The following is a 19,006-nucleotide window of genomic DNA, read 5'->3' on the forward strand; positions in this document are numbered from 1 at the left end:
AACTTCTTTTGCCCATATCTCCTTAAATATGCGTCCTAGGGCGAAAAGGACTTTAATTCGTGACCACCCCCAAAAAGTTGAAAAATCCACCCAAAACCTAAAAAAATTGAAATTTTTATATGAAAAACTTCTATTGCCCATATCTCCTTAAATATGCGTCCTAGAGCGAAAAGGACTTTAATTCGTGACCACCCCCAAAAAATTGAAAAATCCACCCAAAACCTTAAAAAATTTAAATTTTTATATGAAAAACTTCTTTTGCCCATATCTCCTTAAATATGCGTCCTAGAGCGAAAAGGACTTTAATTCGTGACCACCCCCAAAAAATTGAAAAATCCACCCAAAACCTAAAAAAATTTAAATTTTTATATGAAAAACTATTTTTGCCCATATCTCCTTAAATATGCGAAAAGGACTTTAATTCGTGACCTCCCCCAAAAAATTGAAAAATCCACCCAAAACCTAAAAAAATAGAAATTTTTATATGAAAAACTTCTTTTGCCCATATCTCCTTAAATATGCGTCCTAGAGCGAAAAGGACTTTAATTCGTGACCACCCCCAAAAAATTGAAAAATCCACCCAAAACCTAAAAAATTGAAATTTTTGTATGAAAAACTTCTTTTGCCCATATCTCCTTAAATATGCGTCCTAGAGCGAAAAGGACTTTAATTCGTGACCACCCTCAAAAAATTGAAAAATCCAACCCAAAATGTAAAAAATTGAAATTTTTATATGAAAAACTTCTTTTGCCCATATCTCCTAAACTAAGCGTCCTAGAGCGAAAAGGACTTTAATTCGTGACCACCCTCAAAAAATTGAAAAATCCAACCCAAAATGTAAAAAATTGAAATTTTTATATGAAAAACTTCTTTTGCCCATATCTCCTAAACTAAGCGTCCTAGAGCGAAAAGGACTTTAATTCGTGACCACCCCCAAAAAATTGAAAAATCCACCCAAAACCTAAAAAAATTTAAATTTTTATATGAAAAACTATTTTTGCCCATATCTCCTTAAATATGCGTCCTAGAGCGAAAAGGACTTTAATTCGTGACCTCCCCCAAAAAATTGAAAAATCCACCCAAAACCTAAAAAAATAGAAATTTTTATATGAAAAACTTCTTTTGCCCATATCTCCTTAAATATGCGCCCTAGAGCGAAAAGGACTTTAATTCGCGACCACCCTCAAAAAATTGAAAAATCCACCCAAAACCTAAAAAAAATGAAATTTTTATATGAAAAACTTCTTTTGCCCATATCTCATTAAATATGCGTCCTAGAGCGAAAAGGACTTTAATTCGTGACCACCCTCAAAAAATTGAAAAATCCACCCAAAACCTAAAAAAATTGAAATTTTTATATGAAATACTTCTTTTGCCCATATCTCCTTAAATATGCGTCCTAGAGCGAAAAGGACTTTAATTCGTGACCACCCCCAAAAAATTGAAAAATCCACCCAAAACCTAAAAAAATAGAAATTTTTATATGAAAAACTTCTTTTGCCCATATCTCCTTAAATATATGTCCTAGAACGAAAAGGACTTTAATTCGTGACCACCCCCAAAAAATTGAAAAATCCACCCAAAACCTAAAAAAAATGAAATTTTTATATGAACAACTTCCCCAAAAAATTGAAAAATCCACCCAAAACCTAAAAAAATTTAAATTTTTATATGAAAAACTTCTTTTGCCCATATCTCCTAAACTAAGCGTCCTAGAGCGAAAAGGACTTTAATTCGTGACCACCCCGAAAAAGTTGAAAAATCCACCCAAACCCTAAAAAATTTGAAATTTTTATATGAAAAACTTCTTTTGTCCATATCTCCTTAAATATGCGTCCTATAGCGAAAAGGACTTTAATTCGTGACCACCCCCAAAAAATTGAAAAATCCACCCAAAACCTAAAAAAATTGAAATTTTTATATGAAAAACTTCTTTTGCCCATATCTCCTTAAATATGCTTCCTAGAGCGAAAAGGACTTTAATTCGTGACCACCCCCAAAAAATTGAAAAATCCACCCAAAACCTAAAAAAATTTAAATTTTTATATGAAAAACTTCTTTTGCCCATATCTCCTTAAATATGCGTCCTAGAGCGAAAAGGACTTTAATTCGTGACCACCCTCAAAAAATTGAAAAATCCACCCAAAACCTAAAAAAATTTAAATTTTTATATGAAAAACTTATTTTGCCCATATCTCCTTAAATATGCTTCCTAGAGCGAAAAGGACTTTAATTCGTGACCACCCCCAAAAAATTTAAAAATCCATCCAAAACCTAAAAAAATTGAAATTTTTATATGAAAAACTTCTTTTGTCCATATCTCCTTAAATATGCGTCCTAGAGCGAAAAGGACTTTAATTCGTGACCACCCCCAAAAAATTGAAAAATCCACCCAAAACCTAAAAAAATTGAAATTTTTATATGAAAAACTTCTTTTGCCCATATCTCCTTAAATATGCGTCCTAGAGCGAAAAGGACTTTAATTTGTGACCACCCCCAAAAAATTTAAAAATCCACCCAAAACCTAAAAAAATTGAAATTTTTATATGAAAAACTTCTTTTGCCCATATCTCCTTAAATATGCGTCCTAGGGCGAAAAGGACTTTAATTCGTGACCACCCCCAAAAAGTTGAAAAATCCACCCAAAACCTAAAAAAATTGAAATTTTTATATGAAAAACTTCTATTGCCCATATCTCCTTAAATATGCGTCCTAGAGCGAAAAGGACTTTAATTCGTGACCACCCCCAAAAAATTGAAAAATCCACCCAAAACCTTAAAAAATTTAAATTTTTATATGAAAAACTTCTTTTGCCCATATCTCCTTAAATATGCGTCCTAGAGCGAAAAGGACTTTAATTCGTGACCACCCCCAAAAAATTGAAAAATCCACCCAAAACCTAAAAAAATTTAAATTTTTATATGAAAAACTATTTTTGCCCATATCTCCTTAAATATGCGAAAAGGACTTTAATTCGTGACCTCCCCCAAAAAATTGAAAAATCCACCCAAAACCTAAAAAAATAGAAATTTTTATATGAAAAACTTCTTTTGCCCATATCTCCTTAAATATGCGTCCTAGAGCGAAAAGGACTTTAATTCGTGACCACCCCCAAAAAATTGAAAAATCCACCCAAAACCTAAAAAATTGAAATTTTTGTATGAAAAACTTCTTTTGCCCATATCTCCTTAAATATGCGTCCTAGAGCGAAAAGGACTTTAATTCGTGACCACCCTCAAAAAATTGAAAAATCCAACCCAAAATGTAAAAAATTGAAATTTTTATATGAAAAACTTCTTTTGCCCATATCTCCTAAACTAAGCGTCCTAGAGCGAAAAGGACTTTAATTCGTGACCACCCTCAAAAAATTGAAAAATCCAACCCAAAATGTAAAAAATTGAAATTTTTATATGAAAAACTTCTTTTGCCCATATCTCCTAAACTAAGCGTCCTAGAGCGAAAAGGACTTTAATTCGTGACCACCCCCAAAAAATTGAAAAATCCACCCAAAACCTAAAAAAATTTAAATTTTTATATGAAAAACTATTTTTGCCCATATCTCCTTAAATATGCGTCCTAGAGCGAAAAGGACTTTAATTCGTGACCTCCCCCAAAAAATTGAAAAATCCACCCAAAACCTAAAAAAATAGAAATTTTTATATGAAAAACTTCTTTTGCCCATATCTCCTTAAATATGCGCCCTAGAGCGAAAAGGACTTTAATTCGCGACCACCCTCAAAAAATTGAAAAATCCACCCAAAACCTAAAAAAAATGAAATTTTTATATGAAAAACTTCTTTTGCCCATATCTCATTAAATATGCGTCCTAGAGCGAAAAGGACTTTAATTCGTGACCACCCTCAAAAAATTGAAAAATCCACCCAAAACCTAAAAAAATTGAAATTTTTATATGAAAAACTTCTTTTGCCCATATCTCCTTAAATATGCTTCCTAGAGCGAAAAGGACTTTAATTCGTGACCACTCCCAAAAAATTGAAAAATCCACCCAAAACCTAAAAAAAAAATGAAATTTTTATATGAAAAACTTCTTTTGCCCATATCTCCTTAAATATGCGTCCTAGAGCGAAAAGGACTTTAATTCGTGACCACCCCCAAAAAATTGAAAAATCCACCCAAAACCTAAAAAAAATTGAAATTTTTATATGAAAAACTTCTTTTGCCCATATCTCCTAAACTAAGCGTCCTAGATCGAAAAGGACTTTAATTCGTGACCACCCCCAAAAAATTGAAAAATCCACCCAAAACCTAACAAAATTGAAATTTTTATATGAAAAACATCTTTTGCCCATATCTCCTTAAATATGCGTCCTAGAGCGAAAATGACTTTAATTCGTGACCACCCCCAAAAAATTGAAAAATCCACCCAAAACCTAAAAAAATTTAAATTTTTATATGAAAAACTTCTTTTGCCCATATCTCCTAAACTAAGCGTCCTAGAGCGAAAAGGACTTTTATTCGTGACCACCCCCAAAAAATTGAAAAATCCACCCAAAACCTAAAAAAATTGAAATTTTTATATGAAAAACTTCTTTTGCCCATATCTCCTTAAATATGCGTCCTAGAGCGAAAAGGACTTTAATTCGTGACCACCCCCAAAAAGTTGAAAAATGCACCCAAAACCTAAAAAAATTGAAATTTTTATATGAAAAACTTCTTTTGCCCATATCTCCTTAAATATGCGTCCTAGAGCGAAAAGGACTTTAATTCGCGACCACCCCAAAAAAATTGAAAAATTCACCCAAAACCTAAAAAAATTGAAATTTTTATATGAAAAACTTCTTTTGCCCATATCTCCTTAAATATGCGTCCTAGAGCGAAAGGGACTTTAATTCGTGACCACCCTCAAAAAATTGAAAAATCCACCCAAAACCTATAAAAATTGAAATTTTTATATGAAAAACTTCTTTTGCCCATATCTCCTTAAATATGCGTCCTAGAGCGAAAAGGACTTTAATTCGTGACCACCCCCAAAAAATTTAAAAATCCACCCAAAACCTATAAAAATTGAAATTTTTATATGAAAAACTTCTTTTGTCCATATCTCCTTAAATATGCGTCCTAGAGCGAAAAGGACTTTAATTCGTGACCACCCCGAAAAAATTGAAAAATCCACCCAAAACCTAAAAAAATTGAAATTTTTATATGAAAAACTTCTTTTGCCCATATCTCCTTAAATATGCGTCCTAGAGCGAAAAGGACTTTAATTCGTGACCACCCCCAAAAAATTTAAAAATCCACCCAAAACCTAAAAAAAATGAAATTTTTATATGAAAAACTTCTTTTGTCCATATCTCCTTAAATATGCGTCCTAGAGCGAAAAGGACTTTAATTCGTGACCACCCCCAAAAAATTTAAAAATCCACCCAAAACCTAAAAAAATTGAAATTTTTATATGAAAAACTTCTTTTGCCCATATCTCCTTAAATATGCGTCCTAGAGCGAAAAGGACTTTAATTCGTGACCACCCTCAAAAAATTGAAAAATCCACCCAAAACCTAAAAAAATTTAAATTTTTATATGAAAAACTTATTTTGCCCATATCTCCTTAAATATGCTTCCTAGAGCGAAAAGGACTTTAATTCGTGACCACCCTCAAAAAACTGAAAAGTCCACCCAAAACCTAAAAAAATTGAAATTTTTATATGAAAAACTTCTTTTGCCCATATCTCCTTAAATATGCGTCCTAGAGCGAAAAGGACTTTAATTCGTGACAACCCCCAAACAATTGAAAAATCCACCCAAAACTTAAAAAAAAGAAACTTTTTTTATGAAAAACTTCTTTTGCCCATATCTCCTTAAATATGCGTCCTAGAGCGAAAAGGACTTTAATTCGTGACCACCCTCAAAAAACTGAAAAATCCACCCAAAACCTAAAAAAATTGAAATTTTTATATGAAAAACTTCTTTTGCCCATATCTCCTTAAATATGCGTCCTAGAGCGAAAAGGACTTTAATTCGTGACAACCCACAAAAAATTTAAAAATCCACCCAAAACCTAAAAAAATTGAAATTTTTATATAACAAACTTCTTTTGCCCATATCTCCTTAAATATGCGTCCTAGAGCGAAAAGGACTTTAATTCGTGACCACCCCCAAAAAATTTAAAAATCCACCCAAAACCTAAAAAAATTGAAATTTTTATATGAAAAACTATTTTTGCCCATATCTCCTTAAATATGCGTCCTAGAGCGAAAAGGACTTTAATTCGTGACCACCCTCAAAAAATTGAAAAATCCACCCAAAACCTAAAAAAATAGAAATTTTTATATGAAAAACTTCTTTTGCCCATATCTCCTTAAATATGCGTCCTAGAGCGAAAAGGACTTTAATTCGTGACCACCCCCAAAAAATTGAAAAATCCACCCAAAACCTAAAAAATTGAAATTTTTATATGAACAACTTCCCCAAAAAATCGAAAAATCCACCAAAAACCTAAAAAAATTGAAATTTTTATATGAAAAACTTCTTTTGCCCATATCTCCTTAAATATGCGTCCTAGAGCGAAAAGGACTTTAATTCGTGACCACCCCCAAAAAATTGAAAAATCCACCCAAAACTTAAAAAAATTGAAATTTTTGTATGAAAAACTTCTTTTGCCCATATCTCCTTAAATATGCGTCCTAGAGCGAAAAGGACTTTAATTCGTGACCACCCTCAAAAAATTGAAAAATCCACCCAAAACCTAAAAAAATTGAAATTTTTATATGAAATACTTCTTTTGCCCATATCTCCTTAAATATGCGTCCTAGAGCGAAAAGGACTTTAATTCGCGACCACCCCCAAAAAATTGAAAAATTCACCCAAAACCTAAAAAAATTGAAATTTTTATATGAAAAACTTCTTTTGCCCATATCTCCTTAAATATGCGTCCTAGAGCGAAAGGGACTTTAATTCGTGACCACCCTCAAAAAATTGAAAAATCCACCCAAAACCTAAAAAAATTTAAATTTTTATATGAAAAACTTCTTTTGCCCATATCTCCTAAACTAAGCATCCTAGAGCGAAAAGGACTTTAATTCGTGACCACCCCGAAAAAGTTGAAAAATCCACCCAAACCCTAAAAAATTTAAATTTTTATATGAAAAACTTATTGTGCCCATATCTCCTTAAATATGCGTCCTATAGCGAAAAGGACTTTAATTCGTGACCACCCCCAAAAAATTGAAAAATCCACCCAAAACCTAAAAAAATTTAAATTTTTATATGAAAAGCTTCTTTTGCCCATATCTCCTTAAATATGCTTCCTAGAGCGAAAAGGACTTTAATTCGTGACCACCCCCAAAAAATTGAAAAATCCACCCAAAACCTAAAAAAATTGAAATTTTTATATGAAAAACTTCTTTTGCCCATATCTCCTTAAATATGCGTCCTAGAGCGAAAAGGACTTTAATTCGTGACCACCCTCAAAAAATTGAAAAATCCACCCAAAACCTAAAAAAAATTAAATTTTTATATGAAAAACTTATTTTGCCCATATCTCCTTAAATATGCTTCCTAGAGCGAAAAGGACTTTAATTCGTGACCACCCCCAAAAAATTTAAAAATCCACCCAAAACCTAAAAAAATTGAAATTTTTATATGAAAAACTTCTTTTGTCCATATCTCCTTAAATATGCGTCCTAGAGCGAAAAGGACTTTAATTCGTGACCACCCCCAAAAAATTGAAAAATCCACCCAAAACCTAAAAAAATTGAAATTTTTATATGAAAAACTTCTTTTGCCCATATCTCCTTAAATATTCGTCCTAGAGCGAAAAGGACTTTAATTCGTGACCACCCCCAAAAAATTTAAAAATCCACCCAAAACCTAAAAAAATTGAAATTTTTATATGAAAAACTTCTTTTGCCCATATCTCCTTAAATATGCGTCCTAGGGCGAAAAGGACTTTAATTCGTGACCACCCCCAAAAAGTTGAAAAATCCACCCAAAACCTAAAAAAATTGAAATTTTTATATGAAAAACTTCTATTGCCCATATCTTCTTAAATATGCGTCCTAGAGCGAAAAGGACTTTAATTCGTGACCACCCCCAAAAAATTGAAAAATCCACCCAAAACCTTAAAAAATAGAAATTTTTATATGAAAAACTTCTTTTGCCCATATCTCCTTAAATATGCGTCCTAGGGCGAAAAGGACTTTAATTCGTGACCACCCCCAAAAAGTTGAAAAATCCACCCAAAACCTAAAAAAATTGAAATTTTTATATGAAAAACTTCTATTGCCCATATCTCCTTAAATATGCGTCCTAGAGCGAAAAGGACTTTAATTCGTGACCACCCTCAAAAAATTGAAAAATCCACCCAAAACCTAAAAAAAATTAAATTTTTATATGAAAAACTTCTTTTGCCCATATCTCCTTAAATATGCGTCCTAGAGCGAAAAGGACTTTAATTCGTGACCACCCCCAAAAAATTGAAAAATCCACCCAAAACCTAAAAAAATTTAAATTTTTATATGAAAAACTATTTTTGCCCATATCTCCTTAAATATGCGTCCTAGAGCGAAAAGGACTTTAATTCGTGACCACCCTCAAAAAATTGAAAAATCCACCCAAAACCTAAAAAAATAGAAATTTTTAATATGAAAAACTTCTTTTGCCCATATCTCCTTAAATATGCGTCCTAGAGCGAAAAGGACTTTAATTCGTGACCACCCCCAAAAAATTGAAAAATCCACCCAAAACCTAAAAAATTGAAATTTTTATATGAACAACTTCCCCAAAAAATCGAAAAATCCACCCAAAACCTAAAAAAATTGAAATTTTTATATGAAAAACTTCTTTTGCCCATATCTCCTTAAATATGCGTCCTAGAGCGAAAAGGACTTTAATTCGTGACCACCCCCAAAAAATTGAAAAATCCACCCAAAACCTAAAAAAATTTAAATTTTTATATGAAAAACTATTTTTGCCCATATCTCCTTAAATATGCGTCCTAGAACGAAAAGGACTTTAATTCGTGACCTCCCCCAAAAAATTGAAAAATCCACCCAAAACCTAAAAAAATTGAAATTTTTATATGAAAAACTTCTTTTGCCCATATCTCCTTAAATATGCGTCCTAGAGCGAAAAGGACTTTAATTCGTGACCACCCCCAAAAAATTGAAAAATCCACCCAAAACCTAAAAAATTGAAATTTTTATATGAACAACTTCCCCAAAAAATCGAAAAATCCACCCAAAACCTAAAAAAATTGAAATTTTTATATGAAAAACTTCTTTTGCCCATATCTCCTTAAATATGCGTCCTAGAGCGAAAAGGACTTTAATTCGTGACCACCCCCAAAAAATTGAAAAATCCACCCAAAACTTAAAAAAATTGAAATTTTTGTATGAAAAACTTCTTTTGCCCATATCTCCTTAAATATGCGTCCTAGAGCGAAAAGGACTTTAATTCGTGACCACCCTCAAAAAATTGAAAAATCCACCCAAAACCTAAAAAAATTGAAATTTTTATATGAAAAACTTCTTTTGCCCATATCTCCTTAAATATGCGTCCTAGAGCGAAAAGGACTTTAATTCGTGACCACCCCCAAAAAATTGAAAAATCCACCCAAAACCTAAAAAATTGAAATTTTTATATGAACAACTTCCCCAAAAAATCGAAAAATCCACCCAAAACCTAAAAAAATTGAAATTTTTATATGAAAAACTTCTTTTGCCCATATCTCCTTAAATATGCGTCCTAGAGCGAAAAGGACTTTAATTCGTGACCACCCCCAAAAAATTGAAAAATCCACCCAAAACTTAAAAAAATTGAAATTTTTGTATGAAAAACTTCTTTTGCCCATATCTCCTTAAATATGCGTCCTAGAGCGAAAAGGACTTTAATTCGTGACCACCCTCAAAAAATTGAAAAATCCACCCAAAACCTAAAAAAATTGAAATTTTTATATGAAATACTTCTTTTGCCCATATCTCCTTAAATATGCGTCCTAGAGCGAAAAGGACTTTAATTCGCGACCACCCCCAAAAAATTGAAAAATTCACCCAAAACCTAAAAAAATTTAAATTTTTATATGAAAAACTTCTTTTGCCCATATCTCCTTAAATATGCGTCCTAGAGCGAAAGGGACTTTAATTCGTGACCACCCTCAAAAAATTGAAAAATCCACCCAAAACCTAAAAAAATTTAAATTTTTATATGAAAAACTTCTTTTGCCCATATCTCCTAAACTAAGCATCCTAGAGCGAAAAGGACTTTAATTCGTGACCACCCCGAAAAAGTGAAAAAATCCACCCAAACCCTAAAAAATTTGAAATTTTTATATGAAAAACTTCTTTTGTCCATATCTCCTTAAATATGCGTCCTATAGCGACAAGGACTTTAATTCGTGACCACCCCCAAAAAATTGAAAAATCCACCCAAAACCTAAAAAAATTTAAATTTTTATATGAAAAACTTCTTTTGCCCATATCTCCTTAAATATGCTTCCTAGAGCGAAAAGGACTTTAATTCGTGACCACCCCCAAAAAATTGAAAAATCCACCCAAAACCTTAAAAAATTGAAATTTTTATATGAAAAACTTCTTTTGCCCATATCTCCTTAAATATGCGTCCTAGAGCGAAAAGGACTTTAATTCGTGACCACCCTCAAAAAATTGAAAAATCCACCCAAAACCTAAAAAAATTTAAATTTTTATATGAAAAACTTATTGTGCCCATATCTCCTTAAATATGCTTCCTAGAGCGAAAAGGACTTTAATTCGTGACCACCCCCAAAAAATTTAAAAATCCACCCAAAACCTAAAAAAATTGAAATTTTTATATGAAAAACTTCTTTTGTCCATATCTCCTTAAATATGCGTCCTAGAGCGAAAAGGACTTTAATTCGTGACCACCCCCAAAAAATTGAAAAATCCACCCAAAACCTAAAAAAATTGAAATTTTTATATGAAAAACTTCTTTTGCCCATATCTCCTTAAATATGCGTCCTAGAGCGAAAAGGACTTTAATTCGTGACCACCCCCAAAAAATTTAAAAATCCACCCAAAACCTAAAAAAATTGAAATTTTTATATGAAAAACTTCTTTTGCCCATATCTCCTTAAATATGCGCCCTAGGGCGAAAAGGACTTTAATTCGTGACCACCCCCAAAAAGTTGAAAAATCCACCCAAAACCTAAAAAAATTGAAATTTTTATATGAAAAACTTCTATTGCCCATATCTCCTTAAATATGCGTCCTAGAGCGAAAAGGACTTTAATTCGTGACCACCCCCAAAAAATTGAAAAATCCACCCAAAACCTAAAAAAATTGAAATTTTTATATGAAAAACTTCTTTTGCCCATATCTCCTTAAATATGCGTCCTAGAGCGAAAAGGACTTTAATTCGTGACCACCCCCAAACAATTGAAAAATCCACCCAAAACCTAGAAAAATTTAAATTTTTATATGAAAAACTATTTTTGCCCATATCTCCTTAAATATGCACCCTAGAGCGAAAAGGACTTTAATTCGTGACCTCCCCCAAAAAATTGAAAAATCCACCCAAAACCTAAAAAAATAGAAATTTTTATATGAAAAACTTCTTTTGCCCATATATCCTTAAATATGCGTCCTAGAGCGAAAAGGACTTTAATTCGTGACCACCCCCAAAAAATTGAAAAATCCACCCAAAACCTAAAAAATTGAAATTTTTATATGAACAACTTCCCCAAAAAATTTAAAAATCCACCCAAAACCTAAAAAAATTGAAATTTTTATATGAAAAACTTCTTTTGTCCATATCTCCTTAAATATGCGTCCTAGAGCGAAAAGGACTTTAATTCGTGACCACCCCCAAAAAATTGAAAAATCCACCCAAAACCTAAAAAAATTGAAATTTTTATATGAAAAACTTCTTTTGCCCATATCTCCTTAAATATGCGTCCTAGAGCGAAAAGGACTTTAATTCGTGACCACCCCCAAAAAATTTAAAAATCCACCCAAAACCTAAAAAAATTGAAATTTTTATATGAAAAACTTCTTTTGCCCATATCTCCTTAAATATGCGCCCTAGGGCGAAAAGGACTTTAATTCGTGACCACCCCCAAAAAGTTGAAAAATCCACCCAAAACCTAAAAAAATTGAAATTTTTATATGAAAAACTTCTATTGCCCATATCTCCTTAAATATGCGTCCTAGAGCGAAAAGGACTTTAATTCGTGACCACCCCCAAAAAATTGAAAAATCCACCCAAAACCTAAAAAAATTTAAATTTTTATATGAAAAACTTCTTTTGCCCATATCTCCTTAAATATGCGTCCTAGAGCGAAAAGGACTTTAATTCGTGACCACCCCCAAACAATTGAAAAATCCACCCAAAACCTAGAAAAATTTAAATTTTTATATGAAAAACTATTTTTGCCCATATCTCCTTAAATATGCACCCTAGAGCGAAAAGGACTTTAATTCGTGACCTCCCCCAAAAAATTGAAAAATCCACCCAAAACCTAAAAAAATAGAAATTTTTATATGAAAAACTTCTTTTGCCCATATATCCTTAAATATGCGTCCTAGAGCGAAAAGGACTTTAATTCGTGACCACCCCCAAAAAATTGAAAAATCCACCCAAAACCTAAAAAATTGAAATTTTTATATGAACAACTTCCCCAAAAAATCGAAAAATCCACCCAAAACCTAAAAAAATTGAAATTTTTATATGAAAAACTTCTTTTGCCCATATCTCCTTAAATATGCGTCCTAGAGCGAAAAGGACTTTAATTCGTGACCACCCCCAAAAAATTGAAAAATCCACCCAAAACTTAAAAAAATTGAAATTTTTGTGTGAAAAACTTCTTTTGCCCATATCTCCTTAAATATGCGTCCTAGAGCGAAAAGGACTTTAATTCGTGACCACCCTCAAAAAATTGAAAAATCCACCCAAAACCTAAAAAAATTGAAATTTTTATATGAAATACTTCTTTTGCCCATATCTCCTTAAATATACGTCCTAGAGCGAAAAGGACTTTAATTCGCGACCACCCCCAAAAAATTGAAAAATTTACCCAAAACCTAAAAAAATTGAAATTTTTATATGAAAAACTTCTTTTGCCCATATCTCCTTAAATATGCGTCCTAGAGCGAAAGGGACTTTAATTCGTGACCACCCTCAAAAAATTTAAAAATCCACCCAAAACCTAAAAAAAATTAAATTTTTATATGAAAAACTTCTTTTGCCCATATCTCCTAAACTAAGCGTCCTAGAGCGAAAAGGACTTTAATTCGTGACCACCCCGAAAAAGTTGAAAAATCCACCCAAACCCTAAAAAATTTTAAATTTTTATATGAAAAACTTCTTTTGTCCATATCTCCTTAAATATGCGTCCTATAGCGAAAAGGACTTTAATTCGTGACCACCCCCAAACAATTGAAAAATCCACCCAAAACCTAAAAAAATTGAAATTTTTATATGAAAAACTTCTTTTGCCCATATCTCCTTAAATATGCGTCCTAGAGCGAAAAGGACTTTAATTCGTGACCACCCCCAAAAAGTTGAAAAATCCACCCAAAACCTAAAAAAATTGAAATTTTTATATGAAAAACTTCTTTTGTCCATATCTCCTTAAATATGCGTCCTAGAGCGAAAAGGACTTTAATTCGTGACCACCCCCAAAAAATTGAAAAATCCACCCAAAACCTAAAAAAATTGAAATTTTTATATGAAAAACTTTTTTTGCCCATATCTCCTTAAATATGCGTCCTAGAGCGAAAAGGACTTTAATTCGTGACCACCCCCAAAAAATTTAAAAATCCACCCAAAACCTAAAAAAATTTAAATTTTTATATGAAAAACTTCTTTTGCCCATATCTCCTTAAATATGCGTCCTAGGGCGAAAAGGACTTTAATTCGTGACCACCCCCAAAAAGTTGAAAAATCCACCCAAAACCTAAAAAAATTGAAATTTTTATATGAAAAACTTCTTTTGTCCATATCTCCTTAAATATGCGTCCTAGAGCGAAAAGGACTTTAATTCGTGACCACCCCCAAAAAATTGAAAAATCCACCCAAAACCTAAAAAAATTGAAATTTTTATATGAAAAACTTCTTTTGCCCATATCTCCTTAAATATGCGTCCTAGAGCGAAAAGGACTTTAATTCGTGACCACCCCCAAGAAATTTAAAAATCCACCCAAAACCTAAAAAAATTGAAATTTTTGCCCATATCTCCTTATATATGCGTCCTAGGGCGAAAAGGACTTTAATTCGTGACCACCCCCAAAAAATTTAAAAATCCACCCAAAACCTAAAAAAATTGAAATTTTTATATGAAAAACTTATTTTGCCCATATCTCCTTAAATATGCGTCCTAGAGCGAAAAGGACTTTAATTCGTGACCACCCTCAAAAAATTGAAAAATCCACCCAAAACCTAAAAAAAGTGAAATTTTTATATGAAAAACTTCTTTTGCCCATATCTCCTAAACTAAGCGTCCTAGAGCGAAAAGGACTTTAATTCGTGACCACCCCCAAAAAATTGAAAAATCCACCCAAAACCTAAAAAAAATGAAATTTTTATATGAAAAACTTCTTTTGCCCATATCTCCTTAAATATGCGTCCTAGAGCGAAAAGGACTTTAATTCGTGACCACCCTCAAAAAATTGAAAAATCCACCCAAAACCTAACAAAATTGAAATTTTTATATGAAAAACTTCTTTTGCCCATATCTCCTTAAATATGCGCCCTAGAGCGAATAGGACTTTAATTCGTGACCACCCTCAAAAAATTGAAAAATCCACCCAAAACCTAAAAAAAATTAAATTTTTAAATGAAAAACTTCTTTTGCCCATATCTCCTAAACTAAGCGTCCTAGAGCGAAAAGGACTTTAATTCGTGACCACCCCCAAAAAATTGAAAAATCCACCCAAAACCTAAAAAAAAATGAAATTTTTATATGAAAAACTTCTTTTGCCCATATCTCCTAAACTAAGCGTCCTAGAGCGAAAAGGACTTTAATTCGTGACCACCCTCAAAAAATTGAAAAATCCACCCAAAACCTAACAAAATTAAAATTTTTATATGAAAAACTTCTTTTGCCCATATCTCCTTAAATATGCGTCCTAGAGCGAAAAGGACTTTAATTCGTGACCACCCCCAAAAAGTTGAGAAATCCACCCAAAACCTAAAAAAATTGAAATTTTTATATGAAAAACTTCTTTTGCCCATATCTCCTTAAATATGCGTCCTAGAGCGAAAAGGACTTTAATTCGTGACCACACCCAAAAAATTTAAAAATCCACCCAAAACCTAAAAAAATTGAAATTTTTATGTGAAAAACTTCTTTTGCCCATATCTCCTTAAATATGAGTCCTAGAGCGAAAAGGACTTTAATTCGTGACCACCCTCAAAAAATTGAAAAATCCACCCAAAACCTAAAAAAATTGAAATTTTTATATGAAAAACTTCTTTTGCCCATATCTCCTAAACTAAGCGTCCTAGAGCGAAAAGGACTTTAATTCGTGACCACCCTCAAAAAATTGAAAAATCCACCCAAAACCTAACAAAATTGAAATTTTTATATGAAAAACTTCTTTTGCCCATATCTCCTAAACTAAGCGTCCTAGAGCGAAAAGGACTTTAATTCGTGACCACCCTCAAAAAATTGAAAATCCACCCAAAACCTAACAAAATTGAAATTTTTATATGAAAAACTTCTTTTGCCCATATCTCCTAAACTAAGCGTCCTAGAGCGAAAAGGACTTTAATTCGTGACCACCCTCAAGAAATTGAAAAATCCACCCAAAACCTAACAAAATTGAAATTTTTATATGAAAAACTTCTTTTGCCCATATCTCCTAAACTAAGCGTCCTAGAGCGAAAAGGACTTTAATTCGTGACCACCCTCAAAAAATTTAAAAATCCACCCAAAACCTAAAAAAATTGAAATTTTTATATGAAAAACTTCTTTTGTCCATATCTCCTTAAATATGCGTCCTAGAGCGAAAAGGACTTTAATTCGTGACCACCCCCAAAAAATTGAAAAATCCACCCAAAACCTAAAAAAATTGAAATTTTTATATGAAAAACTTCTTTTGCCCATATCTCCTTAAATATGCGTCCTAGAGCGAAAAGGACTTTAATTCGTGACCACCCCCAAAAAATTGAAAAATCCACCCAAAACCTAACAAAATTGAAATTTTTATATGAAAAACTTCTTTTGTCCATATCTCCTTAAATATGCGTCCTAGAGCGAAAAGGACTTTAATTCGTGACCACCCTCAAAAAATTTAAAAATCCACCCAAAACCTAAAAAAATTGAAATTTTTATGTGAAAAACTTCTTTTGCCCATATCTCCTTAAATATGCGTCCTAGAGCGAAAAGGACTTTAATTCGTGACCACCCCCAAAAAATTGAAAAATCCACCCAAAACCTAAAAAAATTGAAATTTTTATATGAAAAACTTCTTTTGCCCATATCTCCTTAAATATGCGTCCTAGAGCGAAAAGGACTTTAATTCGTGACCACCCCCAAAAAATTTAAAAATCCACCCAAAACCTAAAAAAATTGAAATTTTTATATGAAAAACTTCTTTTGCCCATATCTCCTTAAATATGCGTCCTAGAGCGAAAAGGACTTTAATTCGTGACCACCCCCAAAAAATTTAAAAATCCACCCAAAACCTAAAAAAATTGAAATTTTTATATGAAAAACTTCTTTTGTCCATATCTCCTTAAATATGCGTCCTAGAGCGAAAAGGACTTTAATTCGTGACCACCCTCAAAAAATTTAAAAATCCACCCAAAACCTAAAAAAATTGAAATTTTTATGTGAAAAACTTCTTTTGCCCATATCTCCTTAAATATGCGTCCTAGAGCGAAAAGGACTTTAATTCGTGACCACCCTCAAAAAATTTAAAAATCCACCCAAAACCTAAAAAAATTGAAATTTTTATGTGAAAAACTTCTTTTGCCCATATCTCCTTAAATATGCGTCCTAGAGCGAAAAGGACTTTAATTCGTGACCACCCCCAAAAAATTGAAAAATCCACCCAAAACCTAAAAAAATTGAAATTTTTATATGAAAAACTTCTTTTGCCCATATCTCCTTAAATATGCGTCCTAGAGCGAAAAGGACTTTAATTCGTGACCACCCCCAAAAAATTTAAAAATCCACCCAAAACCTAAAAAAATTGAAATTTTTATATGAAAAACTTCTTTTGCCCATATCTCCTTAAATATGCGTCCTAGAGCGAAAAGGACTTTAATTCGTGACCACCCCCAAAAAGTTTAAAAATCCACCCAAAACCTAAAAAAATTGAAATTTTTATATGAAAAACTTTTTTTGCCCATATCTCCTTAAATATGCGTCCTAGAGCGAAAAGGACTTTAATTCGTGACCACCCTCAAAAAATTGAAAAATCCACCCAAAACCTAAAAAAATTAAATTTTTATATGAAAAACTTCTTTTGCCCATATCTCCTTTAATATGCTTCCTAGAGCGAAAAGGACTTTAATTCGTGACCACCCCCAAAAGGTTGAAAAATCCACCCAAACCCTAAAAAAATTGAAATTTTTATATGAAAAACTTCTTTTGTCCATATCTCCTTAAATATGCGTCCTAGAGCGAAAAGGACTTTAATTCGTGACCTCCCCCAAAAAATTGAAAAATCACCCAAAACCTAAAAAAATTGAAATTTTTATATGAAAAACTTCTTTTGCCCATATCTCCTTAAATATGCTTCCTAGAGCGAAAAGGACTTTAATTCGTGACCACCCCCAAAAAATTTAAAAATCCACCCAAAACTTAAAAAAATTGAAATTTTTATATGAAAAACTTCTTTTGCCCATATCTCCTAAACTAAGCGTCCTAGAGCGAAAAGGACTTTAATTCGTGACCACCCCCAAAAATTGAAAAATCCACCCAAAACCTAAAAAAATTGAAATTTTTATATGAAGAACTTCTTTTGCCCATATCTCCTAAACTAAGCGTCCTAGAGCGAAAAGGACTTTAATTCGCGACCACCCCAAAAAATTGAAAAATCCACCCAAAACCTAAAAAAATGAAATTTTTATATGAAAAACTTCTTTTGCCCATATCTCCTTAAATATGCGTCCTAGAGCGAAAAGGACTTTAATTCGTGACCACCCTCAAAAAATTGAAAAATCCACCCAAAACCTAAAAAAATTGAAATTTTTATATGAAAAACTTCTTTTGCCCATATCTCCTTAAATATGCGCCCTAGAGCGAAAAGGACTTTAATTCGTGACCACCCCCAAAAAATTGAAAAATCCACCCAAAACCTAAAAAAAATGAAATTTTTATATGAAAAACTTCTTTTGCCCATATCTCCTTAAATATATTTTTATATGAAAAACTTCTTTTGCCCATATCTCCTAAACTAAGCGTCCTAGAGCGAAAAGGACTTTAATTCGTGACCACCCCCAAAGAATTGAAAAATCCACCCAAAACCTAAAAAATAGAAATTTTTATATGAAAACCTTCTTTTGCCCATATCTCCTTAAATATGCGTCCTAGAGCGAAAAGGACTTTAATTCGTGACCACCCCCAAAAAATTGAAAAATCTACCCAAAACCTAAAAAAGTTGAAATTTTTATATGAACAACTTCCCCAAACAATTGAAAAATCCACCCAAAACCTAAAAAAATTGAAATTTTTATATGAAAAACTTCTTTTGCCCATATCTCCTTAAGTATTCCTCCTAGAGCGAAAAGGACTTTAATTCGTGACCACCCCCAGAAAATTGAAAAATCCACCCAAAACCTAAAAAAATTGAAATTTTTATATGAACAACTTCCCCAAAAAATCGAAAAATCCACCCAAACCCTAAAAAAATTGAAATTTTTATATGAAAAACTTCTTTTGTCCATATCTCCTTAAATATGCGTCCTATAGCGAAAAGGACTTTAATTCGTGACCACCCCCAAAAAATTGAAAAATCCACCCAAAACTTAAAAAAATTGAAATTTTTATATGAAAAACTTCTTTTGCCCATATCTCCTTAAATATGCGTCCTAGAGCGAAAAGGACTTTAATTCGTGACCACCC

Source organism: Haematobia irritans, unplaced genomic scaffold, assembly GCF_050003625.1.
Source record: "Haematobia irritans isolate KBUSLIRL unplaced genomic scaffold, ASM5000362v1 scaffold_7, whole genome shotgun sequence".
NCBI lineage: Eukaryota > Metazoa > Arthropoda > Insecta > Diptera > Muscidae > Haematobia > Haematobia irritans.